At 34.7% G+C, this 13,020-nt stretch overlaps 1 pseudogene; it reads left to right on the top strand.

The window, feature by feature from the left end:
- Positions 1-839: 839 nt before the first annotated feature.
- LOC104984397 lies at positions 840-2,253 on the top strand (annotated as a pseudogene).
- Positions 2,254-13,020: the final 10,767 nt, after the last annotated feature.

Here is a 13,020-nt window from a genome sequence, read left to right as displayed (position 1 = left end):
AGCTATTTCAGATCCTGAAAGATGATGCTGTGAAAATGCTGCACTCAATATGCCAGTAAATTTGGAAAACTCAGCAGTGGCCACAGGAATGCAAAAGGTCAGTTTTCATTCCAATCCCAAAGAAAGGCAATGCCAAAGAATGCTCAAACTACCGCACAATTGCACTCATCTCACACACGAGTAAAATAATGCTCAAAATTCTCCAAGCCAGGCTTCAGCAGTATGTGAACCGTGAACTTCCAGATGTTCAAGCTGGTTTTAGAAAAGGCAGAGGAACCAGAGATCAAATTGCCAACATCTGCTGGATCATCAAGAAAGGAAAAGAGTTCCAGAAAATCATCTACTTCTGCTTTATTGTCTATGCCAAAGCCTTTGACTGTGTGGATCACAATAAACTGTGGAAAATTCTGAAAGAGATGGGAATACCAGACCACTTGATCTGCCTCTTGAGAAACCTGTATGCAGTCAGGAAGCAACAGTTAGAACTGGACATGGAACACCAGACTGGTTCCAAATAGGGAAAGGAGTACGTCAAGCCTGGCACGTGTTCATGGGGTCACAAAGTGTTGGACACTAATTAGTGGCTGAACAACAACAATATCTTTTAACTGTAAAAAATAAGGCATGTTTAATAGTTGAATTCTAAGAAAAATGCAAATAACACAGAGAACTATGGGAAAATTTATATTATGTGAAATGTGTAGAATATATCTAGGTATGAGAGACAGTCATCTATAGACCTTACAGTAAAGACATTAAATTTCAGAGCTTAATATTATTGTAAAAGTGTCTAAATAAACAATATTGATAATGGGATAGATATTAATTTGACTTATAAAATGTCTGGGTTGCAGTATAAGGTGTCCTACGACTGTATTTGTATTAGGCCTATTATTCCAGTGCTATTAGAAGAAACTCCATTAAATCCTACTGGACTTAGAAGTATATGTATGTCATATTTGGTAAGAAAAACATTCTTTGAATGAAAAGTAGGTTTGTTTACTACTGGCAGAGACTAAACTCTTGACTAACCTAAACTAAACTAAACACTTGGTAAAATTACTATACAACTTAAGTTGTACATTATAAAATGTTTATTATCTGATATACTGAATAAAACAACTGAATTCCACAGCAACCCACTCATAGAACAGAGAATCAACCCTAGTCTAGACAAGCCTAAAATACTGGGGCCTTGTTGAGCATTGGCCCAATTTACTTGCAAGTTAAACTTTCACTTGCAAGGTGAAAAAAAATCAAGAACACTAGAGCAGGGGTCCCCAACCTCCAGGCCATGGGCCAGTACCTCCTGTCAGATCATCAGTGACATTAGATTAGAAATAAAGTGCACAGTAAATGTAATGCACTTAGTCATCCCCAAATTATCCTCCCACCCCTGATACAGAAAAAATATCTTCCATTAAATCAATCCCTAGTGCCAAAAATGGTTGGGATCTCTGCACTGGAGACTGTATCATCAGCCTAGTGTCACCCCAAGAAAGGTGAGTTACTGTCCCTATTCCCAGTTCCAGAAAGTAATCTGATGTTTGTCACAAGAGAAAAAGGAGGCCATAAGAATAGAAATAGCTCCAAAATTACCTGCAAAAACCCTGACTTTATTTGAAACAGAATGTGAGGAAATTAAGGTTAAAGAGCACTCTTAAAAATGGTAAAGATGTGAACTGTAAGCGATTGGTAACTCTACTTACAATTTACAAAGTGAAGCTGGGGTCTGAGCCTTCTGTAAAACTTTAGAGGGGAGACCTTAGGTTTCAACACCATATATTGGTAAAATGTTGATGCTCCACCCACCTTACCCAGAGCTGCCAGAAAGGCATTGAAAACTGTCAGTCTCAGAAAAGTCAAGAAAGACTAGTGAACCACTCAGATAGAAACACAACCTTCTCTACCAAAAACATGACTGGGAAGGTCATTAAGCAAAAAGCTCAGTGACTACCACAGTTAACACTTATCCAGAAAAGAAAAATTCTTTCCCTTCAATCCACTAGATTTTGAGTTTCGTCCTGCCTGAAGAGCGCCAGAGAGCACACTTTTCCTTGAATGGAGTGCTGCTGCTGATCCTCTGTGATGAGAGGGGACTTGAAAAGCTGTTACACCTGCACCCACTTCACCTCTGAAAATGTGTCCTCCACCATGGGAGTCTAATCTGTTGCAGCCCCCTCAAGTTTTCTATTGACCCTGGATGTTGAATTGCCACCTGCTTGCTATAACTTAGGTATTAAAATTTCTTAGCACTTCATAGTTTGTATTAATCGTGCATATTAACAAATCAACTCTTTGTTTAACAGACACTTCCAAAAAATAAAAATAAAAAAAAGTTTATAATTTACAAATTGTAGGTCAACAGTTTTACTAGAGAGAATCAGAGAAATGCACAGGTAAGAAAAGCCCCCCCACCTCCAACCCCAAGTTCAGAGCAAATCACAGAGATGAATCATAGAACTTCGGAAAAAAAACTCTGAATGTAATTTGAGCAGACGTTTGAGCAAATTGTCCCCGGGCAGGGTTTGTTGAAGCAATAGTGAATTCAGCCAGCAATTACTGGAGCCTAGTAATTTGGTATGATATGACAAAGACAGATTAATACAGAGATCAGACAAGGAAACAGTCTGAGAGTGTCCTGCTAAAACCAATGTCATTCAAGAATGATTGTGGAAATGTTAAAGGCCATACCTTCTGTGCAGTAGCATTAGACTTCAACTTGTGTGAGTGGACTATCAGTTCAGTTCAGTCATCCAGTCATGTCTGCCTCTTTGTAACCCCATGGACTGAAGCAAACCAGGCTTCCTTGTCCATCACCAACTCTCGGAGCTTGCTCAAACTCATGTCCTTCGAGTCAGTGATGCCATCCAACCACCTTATCCTCTGTTGTCCCCTTCTCCTCAATCTTTCCTAGCATCAGGGTGGACTATATCTTACTCTAATAGTCCAATAAAGTCATAAGTGAATAAAAACTACAAGAAGCTCTGTTAAACAGTATGTGGATTTGCTATGTTATCTAAATTATCTTACTTTTAAAAACAACAAAAACATACATACAAAGGAAAAAAACGTGACTTACATTAGGGGAGGGGTAAACAGAAAATATTTTGGGCTCTAACTGTTTTACTAAACAAGCAGAGTTTCAAAGCAGCTGTTTTAAAATCTTCAAAGAACTAAGAGAAGCTATGCTTTAAAAACATCCAAGGAAAGATAATAACAATGTCCTACCAAAGAAAGAATAGCTGCTTGGGGCTGGTGCACTGGGACGATCCAGAGGGAGGGTATGGGGAGGGAGGAGGGTTCAGGATGGGGAACACAGGTATACCTGTGGCGGATTCATTTCGATATTTGGCAAAACTAATACAATATTGTAAAGTTTAAAAAAAAAAAAGACAATTTTTTTTTAAAAAAGCTGAATTTCTAGAGTTGAAAAGTACAGTAACCAAAAACTAATTCACTGAAAATAGATTCATAATGATTGTAAAATACTAAGAATGATACAATAGAAAATAAAGACAAAAGAACACAGTCTAAGATAAAAATGTTATATCACTAACAACATCACTATATATGCAATAGGATTAACAGAATAAAATAAATATATTCAAGAAATAAGAAATGAATATTCCAAAATTTAATGGAAAACATTAACCTACCAATAAAATGCAAATAGTACAAATACAAAAATATCCACATCAGGGTTGCCGTAGTAAAGGTTTTGACAGCCAGTGAGAGACACAAGTCAAAGCAAGAGGAAAATGACATCGCCCTTATGGCAACACCAGTAATATTAACAATGATGAATTATCATAAACAATGGAAGCCAGTATGACAGTATGACATGTTCAAAATGCTGAAATATTGTCAACAAGAATTTTATATCCAGCAAAATTTTATTTCAAATTATAATATAAAGAAATTATAAAATGAAATATTCTCATATAAACAAAATTTGGAGAATTTTTTGCTTAAAGAACTAACTTGAAATTCTAAAGGAATTGTTTTCAGAATAAAGGCATAATAATCCAGACAATAATGTGAATTTACAAGAAAAAATCAAAGCATGGTAATGGCTATTATATAATTACTAAATACAGTGTAAATACATACTCACTCCCTATTCTTTTAACTGATTTGTTAATGAATTTTATCAGACATTATGCTGTAGTAGTATTGCTGGTCTTTTAACACAGAATTTTGTTAGGCAATAGCAAAAAAGAGAAGCTGTATTAATCTGTATTGGGATAAAGAAATTAAATCAGACAATAACTTGAATACACTGGAACAAATTATTAGAAACGGAGAATGTAAAAAAAAACTACTAGAACTAATAAAGGAATTCAAAATTTGCATGATATTAAATCAATATATACAAGTCTGTTGCATTCCTATGCACTAATTACAAAATATTAGAAAGAGAAATTAAGAAAAACTAAATTATAATCATATATAAAAAATAGGAATAAATACATTTAACCAAGGAAGTGAAAGTTCTGTAACATTGAAATCTATAAGATACTAATAAAACAAATTGAAGAAGAATCAAATAAATGCATATATTCAAACAAAGCAAATATATTCTGTGTTCATGGATTGGAAGAATTAATATTGTTAAATGTCTATACTACTCAAAGCAATATACAGATTCAATGCAGTTATTATCAATATTCAAATGTCAATTTTCACAAATGTAGAACAGAGTCCTAAAATTTGCATGGAACAAAAAAAAAAAAAAAAGAGAGAGAGAGAGAGAGTGAGACAAACAAAGCAAATAACCGATTCAGTCTTGAAAAAGAAAAATAAAGCTGGAGGCATCATACTCTCTGATTTCAAAGTATATTACAAAGTTACACTGTAATCAAAAATGGTACAGTATTGCCATAAAAACAGACACATAGATCAATGGAACAGAATAGACAGCCCAGAAATAAACCCATGCATATATGGTCAATTAACCTGTAACAAAGGACCCAAAATACACAATGGGGAATGAACAGTCTCTTCAATAAGTGATCTTGGAAAAACTGAACCATCACATCAAAAAAAAAGAAAAGAAAAGAAACTGGACTACTATCTAACACCACACATAAGAATTAACTAAATTAGATGAAAAACTGGAATGTAAGAGCTGAACCTATAAAACTCCTGAAAAAAGAAAAATATTGGCAAAAAAATTCCTTCATATCAGTCTTAGTAATGATATATATATTTTTTTCAAATGGACACCAAAACTAAAAGCAGTACAAATGAAAATAGATAAGTGGAACTCTATCAAACTGAAAAAAAAAAAAATCTGCACAGCAAATGAAACCATCAACAAAAAAGTGAAAGAAAATATTTGCAAATAATATAACTGATAAGGGGTTAATATCAAAAGTACATGAGGAACACATGCAACTCAATTTCAAAACTCAAACAGTAAATAATTTGATTTTTTAAAATGAGCAAAGGACCTGAAACGATACTCCCCTGAAGAAAACCTACAAATGACCAGGAAGTAAATGAAAATGTGCTCAACATTGCCAGTCATCAGGGAGAAGTGATCCCAAATCACAATATCTCCTCAAACCTGTTAGATCAGTTATTATCAAAAAGATAAGAGCTAACAAGTAGTGGCAGGGACGTGGGGCAAACTGAGCCCTTTTGCATTTTTTGTGAGAATATAAATTAGTCTGGCCTCTATGGAAAATGGCATGGAGTTTCCTCAAAAAACTAAAAATTGAATTAGCAGTATTTCCACATCTGTTTATAAATACAAAGGAAATGAATTCACTATCTTGAAGTGAGATGTGCACCCTCATGTTCACTGAAGTATTAGTTATGATAGCTAAGGTATGGAAAAAAACACTTAAGCATGCATGGACAAATAAATGGTTTAAAAAATGCTATACACACACACACACAATGGAATGTTATAACTCAAAAGAAAAGAGAACACTGTGGTCACCATGCTAAGTGAAATGAAACAGAGAAAGACAAATAATATATGATTTCATGTATATGTAGAATCCATAAAGGCAGAGATTATATATTGTTTACTAGGGTTGCGACTGGGGAATTGGGGATAATAAGGATATATTTGTCAAAGGGTACAAACTTATAGTGATAAGAAAATTCAGGGATTGAATGTATAGAATGGTGACTATAGTTCACAGTCCTGTATTGTACACTTGAATATTCTTATGAAACTAGATTGCAAAGGTTCTCACTACACCAACAATAAAGAAAAAAAATGATAATTTGTGAGATGTAAGATGTATTAACTGACCTTATTGTGGTAAATAATAAGCAATATATACATGCATTAAATCATTACAATGTACACCTTAAACGTACATAATGTAATATGTCAATTATACTCAATTAAGTTTTATAAAAAATAACAAATGTATACAATAAAATGTCAATTGCATCTCATTTGACTTGTAAAAACAATAAAAAGACAATATACTCATGAAAAGCTACAGAAGATAATTATCTATGAAGGAAATGCTAATAAAATCCACAATGTGATTCCACTTCACACAAACTAACATAATCAGAATGAAAAATAACTAGTGTTGGTGTATATGTGGAAAAATAAGAAATCTCTTACACTTCTGGTGAGAATGTAAAATACTATCAGCACTTTGTAAAAAAGGTCTGTAAACTTCATAAAGTATTGATACAGAATTATCAAATGACTCAAGGGTCCCATTTCTAGGTATACATACAAGACTTAAAATATAGGCATATAGAAATCCATGTATACAATTGTTCATAGCAGCATTATTCATAATAGCAAAAATGTGGATATATTCAGATGTTTAACATCTAGTGAAGGAATAATTATAACAGGATAGCCACATAATTATCAATTATAAAAGAATGAATAGTTACCTACTTTAAAATAAGCAAACCTTGAAACATTATGCTAATTAAATAAAGTCAGTCATAAAAGACCATATCTTGAACAATTCCATTCATATAAAATTTCTAAAATACAAAGCTACGGAGATATAAAAGTATATTAGAGGTTCACGGAGGATTGGGTGGCATGATCTCTAATAAGAACTGATTTTCTTTTAGGGTGATGAATGTCTTCTGTGATTGATTATGATTATATTTACACAACTAAGATATATTAAAATTATTCAATTGTACACTTAAGCAGCTGAGTTTTGTGGCATTGCATTTTATCTCAGTAACACTGTTCTATGATAAAGTGAAAACTGATGGAGATGAAAGGAGAAATATTCAGATGACATAATTTATATGTTGAAAATTCCAAGGAATCTGCAAGAAAGGTTCTAGGACTGATAAGTGAATTCAGTGTGGTCATAAGATACAAGATCAATACACAAAAATCAATTGCATTTCTATATATTTACAATGGACCAGTGAAGACTGAAGTTAATGATCCAAAACCATTTAAAATTGTTCCAGAGAAAATGAAATATGAGGGATAAATCTAACAACACTTGTATATAATTCATATATAGAAAATAATAAGATATTGAAGAAAAAAATCAAAGGAATCATAAATACTAGAAAAGGCATATTATGTCCATTGATTTAAACACACAGCTGAGTAAAGACATCAGTTCTTAAACTGATCTATAGGGATTTTTTTCTCTGTTGCTGCAGAGGTTTTTTTCTTTTTTCCAATTGATGTGCCTTCATTACGTGGAGGAGCAAATGGCGAATAAATCTGTTCTAGCCATGAGAATCCCATGAAAATTATGAAAGGGTAAAAGGTATGACACTAGAAAGTGAGCACCTCACATTGGAAGGTGTCTAATATGCTACTGGGGAAGAGCAGAGGGCAATTACTAATACCTCCAGAAAGAATGAAGCAACTGTACCAATGTGGAAATGAAGCTCAGTCGTGGATGTGTCTGGTGATGAAAGTAAAGTCCAATGCTATAAGAACAATATTGCAAGCCTGGAATGTTAGGTCCATGAATCAGAGTAAATTGGAAGTGGTGAAGCAGGAGATGGCAAGAGTGAATGTCAATATCTCAGGAATCAGTGACCTAAAAAGGAAGGGAATGAGAAAATTTAATTCAAATGATCATTATATCTACTAGTGTAGGGAAGAATCCCTTAGAAGAAATGGAATAGCCCTCATAGTCAACAAAAGAGTCTAAAATTCAGTACTTGAGGGCAAGCTCAAAAACAGCAGAATGAGCTTGGTTCATATTCAAGGCAAACCATTCAACATCACAGAAATCCAAGTCTGAGCCCCAACAACTGATATTGAAAAAGTTGAAGTTGGCTGGTTCTATGAAGACCTGTAAGACTTTCTAGAACTAACACCAAAACAAGATATCCTTTTCCTCATAGGAGATAGGAATACAAAAATAGGAAGACAAGAGATACCTGGAGTAACAGGTAAGTTTGGTTATGAAGCAGAGTAAACGCTAACATAGTTTTGTCAAGAGAAAATACTGGTTATAGCAAACAACCTCTTACAGCAAACAAAAGACTACTCTACACATGGACATCATCAAATGGTCAATACCAAAATCAGATTGATTATATTCTTTGCAGATGATGATGGAAAGCTCTATATAGTCAGCAAAAATAAGACCTGGAGCTGACTATAGCTCATATCATGAGCTCCTTATTGCAAAATTCAGTTTTAAATTGAAAGAAAGAAGGGAAAACCACTAGGCCATTCACATATAATCTAAATCAAATCCCTTATGATTATTCAGTGGAGGTGACAAATAGATTCAAGGAACTATATCTGGTAGCCAGAGTGCCTGAAGAACTATGGATGGAAGGAGGTGACAAATAGATTCAAGGAACTATATCTGGTAGCCAGAGTGCCTGAAGAACTATGGATGGAAGTTAGCAACACTGTACAGAAGGCAGTGATCAAAACCATCCCAAAGGAAAATGAATGTAAGAAGTCAAAGTGGTTGTCTGAGGAGTCTTTCAAATAGCTGAGGAAAGAAGAGAATTGGAAAGTAAGGAAAACGGAAAGAAACACAATGGAGAGTTTCAGAGAATAGCAAGGAAAGATGAGAAGCTCTATTTAAATGAATAGATCAAAAAAATAGAGGGAAAAAAATAGAATGGGAAAGACTAGAGATCTCTTCAAGAAGATTGGAGAGATTAAGAGAACATTTCAATAAAAGGTTGTGAATAATAAAGGATAAAAATTTTAAGGACCTAAGCAGAAGAGATTAAGAAATGTTGGCAACAATACATAGAAAAACTATACAAAAAAATTCTTAATGACTCAAGTACGATGGTGTAGTCACTCTCCTAGAGCCAGAAAACCTGGTGTGTAAAGTCAAGTGGGCCTTAGGAAGCATTACTACAAATAAAGGAAGTGGAGGTGATAGAATTAGAGCTGAGCTACTAAAAATACTAAAAGATAATGCTGTGATAGTGCTTCACTCAATATGTCAGCAAATTTGGAAAACTCAGGAAGGGCCACAAGATAGGAAAGGGTCAGTTTTCACTCCAGTCCCAAAGAAGGGCAATGCCAAAGAATGTTCAAACTACTGTACAATTGTGCTCATTTCACATTTTTTTTTTATTCTTCTTTTATTTCTAAATTTTTAAAAGAAAATCCATCCTGAACCCTCCTCCCTCCTCCCTCCCCATACCATCCCTCTGGGTCGTCCCAGTGCAGAACGGCATTGAAACATGTGAAATGTCATGTATGAAACGAGATGCCAGTCCAGGTTCAATGCACGATGCTGGATGCTTGGGACTGGGACTCATTTCACATTTTAGAAAGGTTATTCTCAAAATCCTTCAAGCTAGGTTTCAACAGTGCATGAAATGGAAACTTCCAGAGGTAAAAGCAGGATTTAGAAAAGGTTGAGGAACCAGAGATCACTGCCAACATAGATTGGATCATAGACAAAGCAAGGGAATTCCAGAAAAATTTATACATCTGCTTCACTGAATATGGGAAAGTCTTTGGCTGTGTGAATCACAAAAAAAAAAAAAAAAAATGAAAAATTATTAAGAAAAGTGAGTACCAGACCACCTACCTGTCTCCTGAGAAACCTATATACAGGTCAAGAAACAACAATTAGAAGTGGATGTGGAACAACAGACTTGTTCAAAATTGGGAAAGGAGTATGACAAGGCTGTATATTCTCACTATATTTAACTCATATGCAGAGTACATCAAGCAAAATGGCAGGTTTGATGAAGCTCAAGCTGGAATCAAAATTGCCAGGAGAAATATCAACACACTCAGATATGCAGATGATACCACTCTAATGGCAGAAAAAGAAGAGGAACTAAAGAGCCTCTTGATGAAAGAGGAGAGGGAAAAAGCTGGCTTAAAACACAACATTCAAAAAAACAAAGATCATGGCATCCAGTCCCATCACTTCATGGCAAATAGAAGAGGAAACAGTGACAGATTTTATTTTCTTGGGCTCCAAAATCTCTGAGGATAGAGACCGCAGCTATGAAATTAAAAGATGCTACTTTCTTGGAAGGAAAATTATGATAAACCTAGACAGCATATTAAAAAGCAGAGACATCACTTTGCCAACAAAGGCCTGTTTAGTCAAAGCTATAGCTTTTCCAGTATTTATGTATGGATGTGAGAGTTGGACCATAAAGAAGGCTGACCACCAAAGAACTGATGTTTTCGAATTGTGGTGCTGGGGAAGACTCTTGAGAGTCCCTTGGACAGCAAGCAGATCAAACCAGTCAATCTTAAAGGAAATCAGCCTTGAATATTTATTGAAAGGACTGATGCTGAAGCCAAAGCTCTAAACTTTTGCCATCTATGGGAAAAGACAACACATTGGAAATGATCCTGATGCTGGGAGAGATTAAAGGCAAAAGGAGGGCAGCAGAGGATGAGGTGGTTAGATAGCATCACGACTCAATTGACATGAATTTGAGCAAACTCTAGTAGATAGTGGTGGACAGAGAAGGCTGGCAAGCTGCAATCTATGGGGTCACAAAGAGTGAACCAGGACTTAGCGACTGACAAACAGCAGTCTTCATTTATAACTTTGTATGTTTTATTTGTACAGCATTATATTTTGACTTTCTACGTTATAGTGTGTTGATGTTGTTATTCAGTTGCTCAACTATTTGCACCACAGTTAGAAAGCATATATTTTTGGGCGCTAAGCCTCCTTTATTGTCAAGTTCTCACATCTATACATGAATACTAGCAAAACTATAGCTTTGACTATACAGATCTTTGTGGGCAAAGTGATGTTTCTGCTTTTTAATATGCTGTCTGTGTTTGTCATAGCTTTCCTTCCAAAGAGCAAGTGTCTTTTGATTTCATGTCTGCAGTCACTATCCACTGTGATTTTAGAGCCTAAGTAAATAAAATCTATCACTGTTTCCATTTTTTCTCCATCTATTTGCCATGACATAATAGGACCAAATGCCATGATCTTCGTTTTTTGAATGTTGAGTTTTAAGCCAGATTTTTCAGTCTCCTCTTTCACCTTCATCTAGAGGCTCTTTAGTTCCTCTTCCCTTTCTGCCAGTAGAGTGGTGTCATCTGCATATCTGAGGTTATTCATGTTTCTCCTGGCATCTTGATTCCAACTTGAGCTTCATTCAGCTTGGCATTTTGCATGATGCACTCTGCATATAAGTTAAACAAGCAGGGTGACAGTATTCAGCCTTGACATAGTCCTTTCCCAATTGGTGTCAGTTGTTTCATGACCTGTTCTAACTTTTGCTCCTTTATCTGCATGCAGGTTTCTCAGAAGGCAGGTAAGATGGTCTGGTATTTCCATATCTTCAAGAATTTTCCATAGTTTATTGTAATGTATATAGTCAAATGATTTAGTGTAGTCAATGAAGCAGAAGTAGATGTTTTTCTGGAATTCCTTCACTTTTTCCATGATCAACAGATTTTCACAGTTTGATCTCTGGTTCCTCTTTCTTTTCTAGATTCAGTTCGTACATCTGGAAGTTCTCATTACACATACTGTTGAAGCCTAGTTTGGAGGATTTTAAGCATTACCTTGCTAGCATACAAACTAAGAGCAACTGTGCAGTAGTTTTTACATTCTTTGGCATTTCCCTACTTTGGACTGGAATGAAAACTGACCTTTTCCAGTCCTGTGGCCACTGCTGAGTTTTCCAAATTTGCTGGAATATTGACAGCAGCACTTTAACAGCATCATCTTTTAAGATTTGAAATAGCTCAGCTGGAATTCCATCACTTCCACTAGCTTTGCTCATAGTAATGCTTCTTAAGGCCCACTTGACTTCACACTCCAGAATGTCTGGCTCTAGATAAATAATTACACCATCGTGGTTATCCATGTCATTAAGACTTTTTTTGTACAGTTCTTCTCTATATTTTTGCCACCTCTTCTTAATGTCTTATGTTTCTGTTAGACCCATATCATTTCTGCCCTTTATTATGACCATCTTTGCATGAAATATTCCCTTGGTATCTCTCTTTAATTTTTTTGAAGAGATTTTTAGTCTCTCCCATTCTATTGTTTTTCTCTATTTCTTTGCATTGTTCACTTAAGAAGGCTTTCTTATCTCTCCTTGCTATACTATTCTCCTGCACTATAGTGTGCTCACCACCAAAAGTTCCAACCAGAAAATCAACAAGCTTTTAAGGAAAATCAACAAGCTGGTAAGGATTTATCAAAATTGAATGATTCATACATTGCTTATTTGAATGTGAAGTTGTAAATTAAGAAAAGAATTTAACAGTAATAAAACTAAAAATGATCTCAATGTAGACAAATTTATGTCTACATAAAAATGATCTAAATGTAGACAAATTTATTTTTTAAATTTTGTGGAAATTCCTTAAGATAGATTTTTTTTAAAGACAATAAAAGAAAATAAAGTGAGAAGAAACATTCTTCTAAACATGAAGGCTTATTCTATGTCTAGAGGAATCAAGGCAGTGTGGTTCTGCTGAAGAGAAAGATTTAGATCAGTGTAACAGATAAATTTTAGATAAACTAAACAGATAAATTTTAGATAAACTAAAATTATTTCAAAAAGTGGTTCTGGTGCAATTGGACAACTCAAGGCAAAAATTAACCTACACAT

This window comes from Bison bison, unplaced genomic scaffold, assembly GCF_000754665.1.
Source record: "Bison bison bison isolate TAMUID 2011002044 unplaced genomic scaffold, Bison_UMD1.0 scf7180017864012, whole genome shotgun sequence".
NCBI lineage: Eukaryota > Metazoa > Chordata > Mammalia > Artiodactyla > Bovidae > Bison > Bison bison.
This window is presented reverse-complemented; position numbering and strand designations above follow the sequence as displayed.